Source organism: Sander lucioperca, chromosome 8 (assembly GCF_008315115.2).
Source record: "Sander lucioperca isolate FBNREF2018 chromosome 8, SLUC_FBN_1.2, whole genome shotgun sequence".
NCBI lineage: Eukaryota > Metazoa > Chordata > Actinopteri > Perciformes > Percidae > Sander > Sander lucioperca.
In genome coordinates this window covers 25,990,427-26,005,018 of record NC_050180.1, presented here as the reverse complement: position 1 = coordinate 26,005,018, position 14,592 = coordinate 25,990,427, and the positions used below count along the sequence as shown (strand labels likewise).

Below are 14,592 nucleotides of genomic sequence, written 5' to 3'. Positions count from 1 at the left end.
AAAAGAGAGTGTCTAGGGGTATGATTCTCGCTTTGGGTGCGAGAGGTCCCGGCTTCAATTCCCGGACCATTTCTAAGGGCAAATGGTCAATGTAATCAGAAAGCTGAATCTGGCAGTGGAGCCATGGAAAGAGCCCATGCCAAACAATGTAATCAGAAAGCTGAATCTGGCAGTGGAGACATGGAAAGAGCCCATGCAACCAAACTACTTGACCATTGCCTTTCAAGTCAGTGACAGACCGGAGCGGCATTTCCTTGATGGAAAATTGTTAAAACATTGTTTTACGTGGCTTGCTGGACTAGGGGTATGATTCTCGCTTAGGATGTCCTGGATTTAGTCCCAGACGAGCCTTAAGGGTAAATTCTGTTTAAAACCAAATCCTTAATTTAAAATCCACATTAGAACTAAGTTCACCCAGGTGGTGGAAACTAGGCAATATAACTATTAACCTCTTCAGATTTAATCCGAAAACTGAAGACTTGGCCCTCAGCAGTCGATTTGCATTTCAACCTATCTGGCCTTGGAATGCCCTGGGTTCCCCTAACAAGATTGGGAGGAAGCAAAAGTGGAGTGAAGCATCTGGGTGACAATGCAGAGCCTGCTTCCACTGCAACCAACAGAAAGAACTGGGAAACATATAAGGAACAAACGAGCAGGATATGGCACTCGTGGATTTGGTGCCATGGAAAGAGCCCATGACAACCAAACTACTTGACCATTGCCTTTCAAGTCAGTGACAGACCGGAGCGGCATTTCCTTGATGGAAAATTGTTAAAACATTGTTTTACGTGGCTTGTTGGACTAGGGGTATGATTCTCGCTTAGGGTGCGAGAGGTCCCGGGTTCAAATCCCGGACGAGCCCCAATGTTGAAATCTGTTTAATACCAAATTCCTAATTTAAAATTGGCATTAGAATCAAGTCTGCATATTTGTTCATGCAAACAAGTAGAAGAATGGGTAATACGCAATGAAGAAGACTTTGCTCTCGGCAGTCGATTGGCGTTTCAACCTATCTGACCTCTGAATGCCCTGGGATCCCATAATAGGTTTAGGAGGAAGCAAAAGTGTAGTATAGTATTTTGGCCCCTTTGCAGAACCTGCTTCAACTGCAATCAACAGAAAAATATGAGGAACAAACAAGCAGGACATGCCTCTCGTGGCTCGCTGGTCTAGGGGTAGGATTATTACTTAGTGTGCGAGAGGTCCCAGATGAGACCACTTTGCTTAGAAGAGGATGCATGGATTGAAAGATGTGGCTTATTTATCAAGTGGGATGCAAAAGAGAGTGTCTAGGGGTATGATTCTCGCTTTGGGTGCGAGAGGTCCCGGCTTCAATTCCCGGACCATTTCTAAGGGCAAATGGTCAATGTAATCAGAAAGCTGAATCTGGCAGTGGAGCCATGGAAAGAGCCCATGCCAAACAATGTAATCAGAAAGCTGAATCTGGCAGTGGAGACATGGAAAGAGCCCATGCAACCAAACTACTTGACCATTGCCTTTCAAGTCAGTGACAGACCGGAGCGGCATTTCCTTGATGGAAAATTGTTAAAACATTGTTTTACGTGGCTTGCTGGACTAGGGGTATGATTCTCGCTTAGGATGTCCTGGATTTAGTCCCAGACGAGCCTTAAGGGTAAATTCTGTTTAAAACCAAATCCTTAATTTAAAATCCACATTAGAACTAAGTTCACCCAGGTGGTGGAAACTAGGCAATATAACTATTAACCTCTTCAGATTTAATCCGAAAACTGAAGACTTGGCCCTCAGCAGTCGATTTGCATTTCAACCTATCTGGCCTTGGAATGCCCTGGGTTCCCCTAACAAGATTGGGAGGAAGCAAAAGTGGAGTGAAGCATCTGGGTGACAATGCAGAGCCTGCTTCCACTGCAACCAACAGAAAGAACTGGGAAACATATAAGGAACAAACGAGCAGGATATGGCACTCGTGGATTTGGTGCCATGGAAAGAGCCCATGACAACCAAACTACTTGACCATTGCCTTTCAAGTCAGTGACAGACCGGAGCGGCATTTCCTTGATGGAAAATTGTTAAAACATTGTTTTACGTGGCTTGTTGGACTAGGGGTATGATTCTCGCTTAGGGTGCGAGAGGTCCCGGGTTCAAATCCCGGACGAGCCCCAATGTTGAAATCTGTTTAATACCAAATTCCTAATTTAAAATTGGCATTAGAATCAAGTCTGCATATTTGTTCATGCAAAAAGTAGAAGAATGGGTAATACGCAATGAAGAAGACTTTGCTCTCGGCAGTCGATTGGCGTTTCAACCTATCTGACCTCTGAATGCCCTGGGATCCCATAATAGGTTTAGGAGGAAGCAAAAGTGTAGTATAGTATTTTGGCCCCTTTGCAGAACCTGCTTCAACTGCAATCAACAGAAAAATATGAGGAACAAACAAGCAGGACATGCCTCTCGTGGCTCGCTGGTCTAGGGGTAGGATTATTACTTAGTGTGCGAGAGGTCCCAGATGAGACCACTTTGCTTAGAAGAGGATGCATGGATTGAAAGATGTGGCTTATTTATCAAGTGGGATGCAAAAGAGAGTGTCTAGGGGTATGATTCTCGCTTTGGGTGCGAGAGGTCCCGGCTTCAATTCCCGGACCATTTCTAAGGGCAAATGGTCAATGTAATCAGAAAGCTGAATCTGGCAGTGGAGCCATGGAAAGAGCCCATGCCAAACAATGTAATCAGAAAGCTGAATCTGGCAGTGGAGACATGGAAAGAGCCCATGCAACCAAACTACTTGACCATTGCCTTTCAAGTCAGTGACAGACCGGAGCGGCATTTCCTTGATGGAAAATTGTTAAAACATTGTTTTACGTGGCTTGCTGGACTAGGGGTATGATTCTCGCTTAGGATGTCCTGGATTTAGTCCCAGACGAGCCTTAAGGGTAAATTCTGTTTAAAACCAAATCCTTAATTTAAAATCCACATTAGAACTAAGTTCACCCAGGTGGTGGAAACTAGGCAATATAACTATTAACCTCTTCAGATTTAATCCGAAAACTGAAGACTTGGCCCTCAGCAGTCGATTTGCATTTCAACCTATCTGGCCTTGGAATGCCCTGGGTTCCCCTAACAAGATTGGGAGGAAGCAAAAGTGGAGTGAAGCATCTGGGTGACAATGCAGAGCCTGCTTCCACTGCAACCAACAGAAAGAACTGGGAAACATATAAGGAACAAACGAGCAGGATATGGCACTCGTGGATTTGGTGCCATGGAAAGAGCCCATGACAACCAAACTACTTGACCATTGCCTTTCAAGTCAGTGACAGACCGGAGCGGCATTTCCTTGATGGAAAATTGTTAAAACATTGTTTTACGTGGCTTGTTGGACTAGGGGTATGATTCTCGCTTAGGGTGCGAGAGGTCCCGGGTTCAAATCCCGGACGAGCCCCAATGTTGAAATCTGTTTAATACCAAATTCCTAATTTAAAATTGGCATTAGAATCAAGTCTGCATATTTGTTCATGCAAAAAGTAGAAGAATGGGTAATACGCAATGAAGAAGACTTTGCTCTCGGCAGTCGATTGGCGTTTCAACCTATCTGACCTCTGAATGCCCTGGGATCCCATAATAGGTTTAGGAGGAAGCAAAAGTGTAGTATAGTATTTTGGCCCCTTTGCAGAACCTGCTTCAACTGCAATCAACAGAAAAATATGAGGAACAAACAAGCAGGACATGCCTCTCGTGGCTCGCTGGTCTAGGGGTAGGATTATTACTTAGTGTGCGAGAGGTCCCAGATGAGACCACTTTGCTTAGAAGAGGATGCATGGATTGAAAGATGTGGCTTATTTATCAAGTGGGATGCAAAAGAGAGTGTCTAGGGGTATGATTCTCGCTTTGGGTGCGAGAGGTCCCGGCTTCAATTCCCGGACCATTTCTAAGGGCAAATGGTCAATGTAATCAGAAAGCTGAATCTGGCAGTGGAGCCATGGAAAGAGCCCATGCCAAACAATGTAATCAGAAAGCTGAATCTGGCAGTGGAGACATGGAAAGAGCCCATGCAACCAAACTACTTGACCATTGCCTTTCAAGTCAGTGACAGACCGGAGCGGCATTTCCTTGATGGAAAATTGTTAAAACATTGTTTTACGTGGCTTGCTGGACTAGGGGTATGATTCTCGCTTAGGATGTCCTGGATTTAGTCCCAGACGAGCCTTAAGGGTAAATTCTGTTTAAAACCAAATCCTTAATTTAAAATCCACATTAGAACTAAGTTCACCCAGGTGGTGGAAACTAGGCAATATAACTATTAACCTCTTCAGATTTAATCCGAAAACTGAAGACTTGGCCCTCAGCAGTCGATTTGCATTTCAACCTATCTGGCCTTGGAATGCCCTGGGTTCCCCTAACAAGATTGGGAGGAAGCAAAAGTGGAGTGAAGCATCTGGGTGACAATGCAGAGCCTGCTTCCACTGCAACCAACAGAAAGAACTGGGAAACATATAAGGAACAAACGAGCAGGATATGGCACTCGTGGATTTGGTGCCATGGAAAGAGCCCATGACAACCAAACTACTTGACCATTGCCTTTCAAGTCAGTGACAGACCGGAGCGGCATTTCCTTGATGGAAAATTGTTAAAACATTGTTTTACGTGGCTTGTTGGACTAGGGGTATGATTCTCGCTTAGGGTGCGAGAGGTCCCGGGTTCAAATCCCGGACGAGCCCCAATGTTGAAATCTGTTTAATACCAAATTCCTAATTTAAAATTGGCATTAGAATCAAGTCTGCATATTTGTTCATGCAAACAAGTAGAAGAATGGGTAATACGCAATGAAGAAGACTTTGCTCTCGGCAGTCGATTGGCGTTTCAACCTATCTGACCTCTGAATGCCCTGGGATCCCATAATAGGTTTAGGAGGAAGCAAAAGTGTAGTATAGTATTTTGGCCCCTTTGCAGAACCTGCTTCAACTGCAATCAACAGAAAAATATGAGGAACAAACAAGCAGGACATGCCTCTCGTGGCTCGCTGGTCTAGGGGTAGGATTATTACTTAGTGTGCGAGAGGTCCCAGATGAGACCACTTTGCTTAGAAGAGGATGCATGGATTGAAAGATGTGGCTTATTTATCAAGTGGGATGCAAAAGAGAGTGTCTAGGGGTATGATTCTCGCTTTGGGTGCGAGAGGTCCCGGCTTCAATTCCCGGACCATTTCTAAGGGCAAATGGTCAATGTAATCAGAAAGCTGAATCTGGCAGTGGAGCCATGGAAAGAGCCCATGCCAAACAATGTAATCAGAAAGCTGAATCTGGCAGTGGAGACATGGAAAGAGCCCATGCAACCAAACTACTTGACCATTGCCTTTCAAGTCAGTGACAGACCGGAGCGGCATTTCCTTGATGGAAAATTGTTAAAACATTGTTTTACGTGGCTTGCTGGACTAGGGGTATGATTCTCGCTTAGGATGTCCTGGATTTAGTCCCAGACGAGCCTTAAGGGTAAATTCTGTTTAAAACCAAATCCTTAATTTAAAATCCACATTAGAACTAAGTTCACCCAGGTGGTGGAAACTAGGCAATATAACTATTAACCTCTTCAGATTTAATCCGAAAACTGAAGACTTGGCCCTCAGCAGTCGATTTGCATTTCAACCTATCTGGCCTTGGAATGCCCTGGGTTCCCCTAACAAGATTGGGAGGAAGCAAAAGTGGAGTGAAGCATCTGGGTGACAATGCAGAGCCTGCTTCCACTGCAACCAACAGAAAGAACTGGGAAACATATAAGGAACAAACGAGCAGGATATGGCACTCGTGGATTTGGTGCCATGGAAAGAGCCCATGACAACCAAACTACTTGACCATTGCCTTTCAAGTCAGTGACAGACCGGAGCGGCATTTCCTTGATGGAAAATTGTTAAAACATTGTTTTACGTGGCTTGTTGGACTAGGGGTATGATTCTCGCTTAGGGTGCGAGAGGTCCCGGGTTCAAATCCCGGACGAGCCCCAATGTTGAAATCTGTTTAATACCAAATTCCTAATTTAAAATTGGCATTAGAATCAAGTCTGCATATTTGTTCATGCAACAAGTAGAAGAATGGGTAATACGCAATGAAGAAGACTTTGCTCTCGGCAGTCGATTGGCGTTTCAACCTATCTGACCTCTGAATGCCCTGGGATCCCATAATAGGTTTAGGAGGAAGCAAAAGTGTAGTATAGTATTTTGGCCCCTTTGCAGAACCTGCTTCAACTGCAATCAACAGAAAAATATGAGGAACAAACAAGCAGGACATGCCTCTCGTGGCTCGCTGGTCTAGGGGTAGGATTATTACTTAGGGTGCGAGAGGTCCCAGATGAGACCACTTTGCTTAGAAGAGGATGCATGGATTGAAAGATGTGGCTTATTTATCAAGTGGGATGCAAAAGAGAGTGTCTAGGGGTATGATTCTCGCTTTGGGTGCGAGAGGTCCCGGCTTCAATTCCCGGACCATTTCTAAGGGCAAATGGTCAATGTAATCAGAAAGCTGAATCTGGCAGTGGAGCCATGGAAAGAGCCCATGCCAAACAATGTAATCAGAAAGCTGAATCTGGCAGTGGAGACATGGAAAGAGCCCATGCAACCAAACTACTTGACCATTGCCTTTCAAGTCAGTGACAGACCGGAGCGGCATTTCCTTGATGGAAAATTGTTAAAACATTGTTTTACGTGGCTTGCTGGACTAGGGGTATGATTCTCGCTTAGGATGTCCTGGATTTAGTCCCAGACGAGCCTTAAGGGTAAATTCTGTTTAAAACCAAATCCTTAATTTAAAATCCACATTAGAACTAAGTTCACCCAGGTGGTGGAAACTAGGCAATATAACTATTAACCTCTTCAGATTTAATCCGAAAACTGAAGACTTGGCCCTCAGCAGTCGATTTGCATTTCAACCTATCTGGCCTTGGAATGCCCTGGGTTCCCCTAACAAGATTGGGAGGAAGCAAAAGTGGAGTGAAGCATCTGGGTGACAATGCAGAGCCTGCTTCCACTGCAACCAACAGAAAGAACTGGGAAACATATAAGGAACAAACGAGCAGGATATGGCACTCGTGGATTTGGTGCCATGGAAAGAGCCCATGACAACCAAACTACTTGACCATTGCCTTTCAAGTCAGTGACAGACCGGAGCGGCATTTCCTTGATGGAAAATTGTTAAAACATTGTTTTACGTGGCTTGTTGGACTAGGGGTATGATTCTCGCTTAGGGTGCGAGAGGTCCCGGGTTCAAATCCCGGACGAGCCCCAATGTTGAAATCTGTTTAATACCAAATTCCTAATTTAAAATTGGCATTAGAATCAAGTCTGCATATTTGTTCATGCAACAAGTAGAAGAATGGGTAATACGCAATGAAGAAGACTTTGCTCTCGGCAGTCGATTGGCGTTTCAACCTATCTGACCTCTGAATGCCCTGGGATCCCATAATAGGTTTAGGAGGAAGCAAAAGTGTAGTATAGTATTTTGGCCCCTTTGCAGAACCTGCTTCAACTGCAATCAACAGAAAAATATGAGGAACAAACAAGCAGGACATGCCTCTCGTGGCTCGCTGGTCTAGGGGTAGGATTATTACTTAGTGTGCGAGAGGTCCCAGATGAGACCACTTTGCTTAGAAGAGGATGCATGGATTGAAAGATGTGGCTTATTTATCAAGTGGGATGCAAAAGAGAGTGTCTAGGGGTATGATTCTCGCTTTGGGTGCGAGAGGTCCCGGCTTCAATTCCCGGACCATTTCTAAGGGCAAATGGTCAATGTAATCAGAAAGCTGAATCTGGCAGTGGAGCCATGGAAAGAGCCCATGCCAAACAATGTAATCAGAAAGCTGAATCTGGCAGTGGAGACATGGAAAGAGCCCATGCAACCAAACTACTTGACCATTGCCTTTCAAGTCAGTGACAGACCGGAGCGGCATTTCCTTGATGGAAAATTGTTAAAACATTGTTTTACGTGGCTTGCTGGACTAGGGGTATGATTCTCGCTTAGGATGTCCTGGATTTAGTCCCAGACGAGCCTTAAGGGTAAATTCTGTTTAAAACCAAATCCTTAATTTAAAATCCACATTAGAACTAAGTTCACCCAGGTGGTGGAAACTAGGCAATATAACTATTAACCTCTTCAGATTTAATCCGAAAACTGAAGACTTGGCCCTCAGCAGTCGATTTGCATTTCAACCTATCTGGCCTTGGAATGCCCTGGGTTCCCCTAACAAGATTGGGAGGAAGCAAAAGTGGAGTGAAGCATCTGGGTGACAATGCAGAGCCTGCTTCCACTGCAACCAACAGAAAGAACTGGGAAACATATAAGGAACAAACGAGCAGGATATGGCACTCGTGGATTTGGTGCCATGGAAAGAGCCCATGACAACCAAACTACTTGACCATTGCCTTTCAAGTCAGTGACAGACCGGAGCGGCATTTCCTTGATGGAAAATTGTTAAAACATTGTTTTACGTGGCTTGTTGGACTAGGGGTATGATTCTCGCTTAGGGTGCGAGAGGTCCCGGGTTCAAATCCCGGACGAGCCCCAATGTTGAAATCTGTTTAATACCAAATTCCTAATTTAAAATTGGCATTAGAATCAAGTCTGCATATTTGTTCATGCAAAAAGTAGAAGAATGGGTAATACGCAATGAAGAAGACTTTGCTCTCGGCAGTCGATTGGCGTTTCAACCTATCTGACCTCTGAATGCCCTGGGATCCCATAATAGGTTTAGGAGGAAGCAAAAGTGTAGTATAGTATTTTGGCCCCTTTGCAGAACCTGCTTCAACTGCAATCAACAGAAAAATATGAGGAACAAACAAGCAGGACATGCCTCTCGTGGCTCGCTGGTCTAGGGGTAGGATTATTACTTAGTGTGCGAGAGGTCCCAGATGAGACCACTTTGCTTAGAAGAGGATGCATGGATTGAAAGATGTGGCTTATTTATCAAGTGGGATGCAAAAGAGAGTGTCTAGGGGTATGATTCTCGCTTTGGGTGCGAGAGGTCCCGGCTTCAATTCCCGGACCATTTCTAAGGGCAAATGGTCAATGTAATCAGAAAGCTGAATCTGGCAGTGGAGCCATGGAAAGAGCCCATGCCAAACAATGTAATCAGAAAGCTGAATCTGGCAGTGGAGACATGGAAAGAGCCCATGCAACCAAACTACTTGACCATTGCCTTTCAAGCCAGTGACAGACCGGAGCGGCATTTCCTTGATGGAAAATTGTTAAAACATTGTTTTACGTGGCTTGTTGGACTAGGGGTATGATTCTCGCTTAGGATGTCCTGGATTTAGTCCCAGACGAGCCTTAAGGGTAAATTCTGTTTAATACCAAATCCTTAATTTAAAATTGGCATTAGAATCAAGTCTGCATATTTGTTCATGCAACAAGTAGAAGAATGGGTAATACGCAATGAAGAAGACTTTGCTCTCGGCAGTCGATTGGCGTTTCAACCTATCTGACCTCTGAATGCCCTGGGATCCCATAATAGGTTTAGGAGGAAGCAAAAGTGTAGTATAGTATTTTGGCCCCTTTGCAGAACCTGCTTCAACTGCAATCAACAGAAAAATATGAGGAACAAACAAGCAGGACATGCCTCTCGTGGCTCGCTGGTCTAGGGGTAGGATTATTACTTAGTGTGCGAGAGGTCCCAGATGAGACCACTTTGCTTAGAAGAGGATGCATGGATTGAAAGATGTGGCTTATTTATCAAGTGGGATGCAAAAGAGAGTGTCTAGGGGTATGATTCTCGCTTTGGGTGCGAGAGGTCCCGGCTTCAATTCCCGGACCATTTCTAAGGGCAAATGGTCAATGTAATCAGAAAGCTGAATCTGGCAGTGGAGCCATGGAAAGAGCCCATGCCAAACAATGTAATCAGAAAGCTGAATCTGGCAGTGGAGACATGGAAAGAGCCCATGCAACCAAACTACTTGACCATTGCCTTTCAAGTCAGTGACAGACCGGAGCGGCATTTCCTTGATGGAAAATTGTTAAAACATTGTTTTACGTGGCTTGCTGGACTAGGGGTATGATTCTCGCTTAGGATGTCCTGGATTTAGTCCCAGACGAGCCTTAAGGGTAAATTCTGTTTAAAACCAAATCCTTAATTTAAAATCCACATTAGAACTAAGTTCACCCAGGTGGTGGAAACTAGGCAATATAACTATTAACCTCTTCAGATTTAATCCGAAAACTGAAGACTTGGCCCTCAGCAGTCGATTTGCATTTCAACCTATCTGGCCTTGGAATGCCCTGGGTTCCCCTAACAAGATTGGGAGGAAGCAAAAGTGGAGTGAAGCATCTGGGTGACAATGCAGAGCCTGCTTCCACTGCAACCAACAGAAAGAACTGGGAAACATATAAGGAACAAACGAGCAGGATATGGCACTCGTGGATTTGGTGCCATGGAAAGAGCCCATGACAACCAAACTACTTGACCATTGCCTTTCAAGCCAGTGACAGACCGGAGCGGCATTTCCTTGATGGAAAATTGTTAAAACATTGTTTTACGTGGCTTGTTGGACTAGGGGTATGATTCTCGCTTAGGGTGCGAGAGGTCCCGGGTTCAAATCCCGGACGAGCCCAAATGTTGAAATCTGTTTAATACCAAATTCCTAATTTAAAATTGGCATTAGAATCAAGTCTGCATATTTGTTCATGCAAAAAGTAGAAGAATGGTTAATACGCAATGAAGAAGACTTTTCTCTCGGCAGTCGATTGGCGTTTCAACCTATCTGACCTCTGAATGCCCTGGGATCCCCTAATAGGTTTAGGAGGAAGCAAACGTGTAGTATAGGATTCTGGCCCCTTTGCAGAACCTGCATCAACTGCAATCAACAGAAAAATATGAGGAACAAACAAGCAGGACATGCCTCTCGTGGCTCGCTGGTCTAGGGGTAGGATTATTACTTAGTGTGCGAGAGGTCCCAGATGAGACCACTTTGCTTAGAAGAGGATGCATGGATTGAAAGATGTGGCTTATTTATTAAGTGGGATGCAAAAGAGAGTGTCTAGGGGTATGATTCTCGCTTTGGGTGCGAGAGGTCCCGGCTTCAATTCCCGGACCATTTCTAAGGGCAAATGGTCAATGTAATCAGAAAGCTGAATCTGGCAGTGGAGCCATGGAAAGAGCCCATGCCAAACAATGTAATCAGAAAGCTGAATCTGGCAGTGGAGACATGGAAAGAGCCCATGCAACCAAACTACTTGACCATTGCCTTTCAAGTCAGTGACAGACCGGAGCGGCATTTCCTTGATGGAAAATTGTTAAAACATTGTTTTACGTGGCTTGTGGACTAGGGGTATGATTCTCGCTTAGGATGTCCTGGATTTAGTCCCAGACGAGCCTTAAGGGTAAATTCTGTTTAAAACCAAATCCTTAATTTAAAATCCACATTAGAACTAAGTTCACCCAGGTGGTGGAAACTAGGCAATATAACTATTAACCTCTTCAGATTTAATCCGAAAACTGAAGACTTGGCCCTCAGCAGTCGATTTGCATTTCAACCTATCTGGCCTTGGAATGCCCTGGGTTCCCCTAACAAGATTGGGAGGAAGCAAAAGTGGAGTGAAGCATCTGGGTGACAATGCAGAGCCTGCTTCCACTGCAACCAACAGAAAGAACTGGGAAACATATAAGGAACAAACGAGCAGGATATGGCACTCGTGGATTTGGTGCCATGGAAAGAGCCCATGACAACCAAACTACTTGACCATTGCCTTTCAAGTCAGTGACAGACCGGAGCGGCATTTCCTTGATGGAAAATTGTTAAAACATTGTTTTACGTGGCTGTTGGACTAGGGGTATGATTCTCGCTTAGGGTGCGAGAGGTCCCGGGTTCAAATCCCGGACGAGCCCCAATGTTGAAATCTGTTTAATACCAAATTCCTAATTTAAAATTGGCATTAGAATCAAGTCTGCATATTTGTTCATGCAAAAAGTAGAAGAATGGGTAATACGCAATGAAGAAGACTTTGCTCTCGGCAGTCGATTGGCGTTTCAACCTATCTGACCTCTGAATGCCCTGGGATCCCATAATAGGTTTAGGAGGAAGCAAAAGTGTAGTATAGTATTTTGGCCCCTTTGCAGAACCTGCTTCAACTGCAATCAACAGAAAAATATGAGGAACAAACAAGCAGGACATGCCTCTCGTGGCTCGCTGGTCTAGGGGTAGGATTATTACTTAGTGTGCGAGAGGTCCCAGATGAGACCACTTTGCTTAGAAGAGGATGCATGGATTGAAAGATGTGGCTTATTTATCAAGTGGGATGCAAAAGAGAGTGTCTAGGGGTATGATTCTCGCTTTGGGTGCGAGAGGTCCCGGCTTCAATTCCCGGACCATTTCTAAGGGCAAATGGTCAATGTAATCAGAAAGCTGAATCTGGCAGTGGAGCCATGGAAAGAGCCCATGCCAAACAATGTAATCAGAAAGCTGAATCTGGCAGTGGAGACATGGAAAGAGCCCATGCAACCAAACTACTTGACCATTGCCTTTCAAGCCAGTGACAGACCGGAGCGGCATTTCCTTGATGGAAAATTGTTAAAACATTGTTTTACGTGGCTTGTTGGACTAGGGGTATGATTCTCGCTTAGGATGTCCTGGATTTAGTCCCAGACGAGCCTTAAGGGTAAATTCTGTTTAATACCAAATCCTTAATTTAAAATCCACATTAGAACTAAGTTCACCCAGGTGGTGGAAACTAGGCAATATAACTATTAACCTCTTCAGATTTAATCCGAAAACTGAAGACTTGGCCCTCAGCAGTCGATTTGCATTTCAACCTATCTGGCCTTGGAATGCCCTGGGTTCCCCTAACAAGATTGGGAGGAAGCAAAAGTGGAGTGAAGCATCTGGGTGACAATGCAGAGCCTGCTTCCACTGCAACCAACAGAAAGAACTGGGAAACATATAAGGAACAAACGAGCAGGATATGGCACTCGTGGATTTGGTGCCATGGAAAGAGCCCATGACAACCAAACTACTTGACCATTGCCTTTCAAGCCAGTGACAGATCGGAGCCACATTTCCTTGATAGAAAATTGCTAAAACACTACTTTACGTGGCTCGTTGGTCTAGGGGTATGATTCTCGCTTAGGGTGCGAGAGGTCCCGGGTTCAAATCCCGGACGAGCCCCAATGTTGAAATCTGTTTAATACCAAATTCCTAATTTAAAATTGGCATTAGAATCAAGTCTGCATATTTGTTCATGCAAAAAGTAGAAGAATGGGTAATACGCAATGAAGAAGACTTTGCTCTCGGCAGTCGATTGGCGTTTCAACCTATCTGACCTCTGAATGCCCTGGGATCCCATAATAGGTTTAGGAGGAAGCAAAAGTGTAGTATAGTATTTTGGCCCCTTTGCAGAACCTGCTTCAACTGCAATCAACAGAAAAATATGAGGAACAAACAAGCAGGACATGCCTCTCGTGGCTCGCTGGTCTAGGGGTAGGATTATTACTTAGTGTGCGAGAGGTCCCAGATGAGACCACTTTGCTTAGAAGAGGATGCATGGATTGAAAGATGTGGCTTATTTATCAAGTGGGATGCAAAAGAGAGTGTCTAGGGGTATGATTCTCGCTTTGGGTGCGAGAGGTCCCGGCTTCAATTCCCGGACCATTTCTAAGGGCAAATGGTCAATGTAATCAGAAAGCTGAATCTGGCAGTGGAGCCATGGAAAGAGCCCATGCCAAACAATGTAATCAGAAAGCTGAATCTGGCAGTGGAGACATGGAAAGAGCCCATGCAACCAAACTACTTGACCATTGCCTTTCAAGTCAGTGACAGACCGGAGCGGCATTTCCTTGATGGAAAATTGTTAAAACATTGTTTTACGTGGCTTGTTGGACTAGGGGTATGATTCTCGCTTAGGATGTCCTGGATTTAGTCCCAGACGAGCCTTAAGGGTAAATTCTGTTTAATACCAAATCCTTAATTTAAAATCCACATTAGAACTAAGTTCACCCAGGTGGTGGAAACTAGGCAATATAACTATTAACCTCTTCAGATTTAATCCGAAAACTGAAGACTTGGCCCTCAGCAGTCGATTTGCATTTCAACCTATCTGGCCTTGGAATGCCCTGGGTTCCCCTAACAAGATTGGGAGGAAGCAAAAGTGGAGTGAAGCATCTGGGTGACAATGCAGAGCCTGCTTCCACTGCAACCAACAGAAAGAACTGGGAAACATATAAGGAACAAACGAGCAGGATATGGCACTCGTGGATTTGGTGCCATGGAAAGAGCCCATGACAACCAAACTACTTGACCATTGCCTTTCAAGCCAGTGACAGATCGGAGCCACATTTCCTTGATAGAAAATTGCTAAAACACTACTTTACGTGGCTCGTTGGTCTAGGGGTATGATTCTCGCTTAGGGTGCGAGAGGTCCCGGGTTCAAATCCCGGACGAGCCCCAATGTTGAAATCTGTTTAATACCAAATTCCTAATTTAAAATTGGCATTAGAATCAAGTCTGCATATTTGTTCATGCAAAAAGTAGAAGAATGGGTAATACGCAATGAAGAAGACTTTGCTCTCGGCAGTCGATTGGCGTTTCAACCTATCTGACCTCTGAATGCCCTGGGATCCCATAATAGGTTTAGGAGGAAGCAAAAGTGT

At 44.6% G+C, this 14,592-nt stretch overlaps 10 non-coding genes across 10 annotated transcripts; all 10 read left to right on the top strand.

The window, feature by feature from the left end:
- Window positions 1-790: 790 nt before the first annotated feature.
- On the top strand, window positions 791-862 carry trnap-agg. Its single transcript has one exon. It is a non-coding gene; the product is annotated as a tRNA-Pro (tRNA).
- Window positions 863-2,067: 1,205 nt separating this feature from the next.
- trnap-agg lies at window positions 2,068-2,139 on the top strand. Its single transcript has one exon. It is a non-coding gene; the product is annotated as a tRNA-Pro (tRNA).
- A 1,204-nt stretch (window positions 2,140-3,343) lies between these two features.
- On the top strand, window positions 3,344-3,415 carry trnap-agg. The gene has a single exon. It is a non-coding gene; the product is annotated as a tRNA-Pro (tRNA).
- A 1,204-nt stretch (window positions 3,416-4,619) lies between these two features.
- Window positions 4,620-4,691, top strand: trnap-agg. The gene has a single exon. It is a non-coding gene; the product is annotated as a tRNA-Pro (tRNA).
- A 1,205-nt stretch (window positions 4,692-5,896) lies between these two features.
- On the top strand, window positions 5,897-5,968 carry trnap-agg. The gene has a single exon. It is a non-coding gene; the product is annotated as a tRNA-Pro (tRNA).
- A 1,204-nt stretch (window positions 5,969-7,172) lies between these two features.
- On the top strand, window positions 7,173-7,244 carry trnap-agg. The gene has a single exon. It is a non-coding gene; the product is annotated as a tRNA-Pro (tRNA).
- Window positions 7,245-8,448: 1,204 nt separating this feature from the next.
- Window positions 8,449-8,520, top strand: trnap-agg. The gene has a single exon. It is a non-coding gene; the product is annotated as a tRNA-Pro (tRNA).
- Window positions 8,521-10,489: 1,969 nt separating this feature from the next.
- Window positions 10,490-10,561, top strand: trnap-agg. Its single transcript has one exon. It is a non-coding gene; the product is annotated as a tRNA-Pro (tRNA).
- A 2,478-nt stretch (window positions 10,562-13,039) lies between these two features.
- Window positions 13,040-13,111, top strand: trnap-agg. The gene has a single exon. It is a non-coding gene; the product is annotated as a tRNA-Pro (tRNA).
- Window positions 13,112-14,315: 1,204 nt separating this feature from the next.
- Window positions 14,316-14,387, top strand: trnap-agg. Its single transcript has one exon. It is a non-coding gene; the product is annotated as a tRNA-Pro (tRNA).
- Window positions 14,388-14,592: the final 205 nt, after the last annotated feature.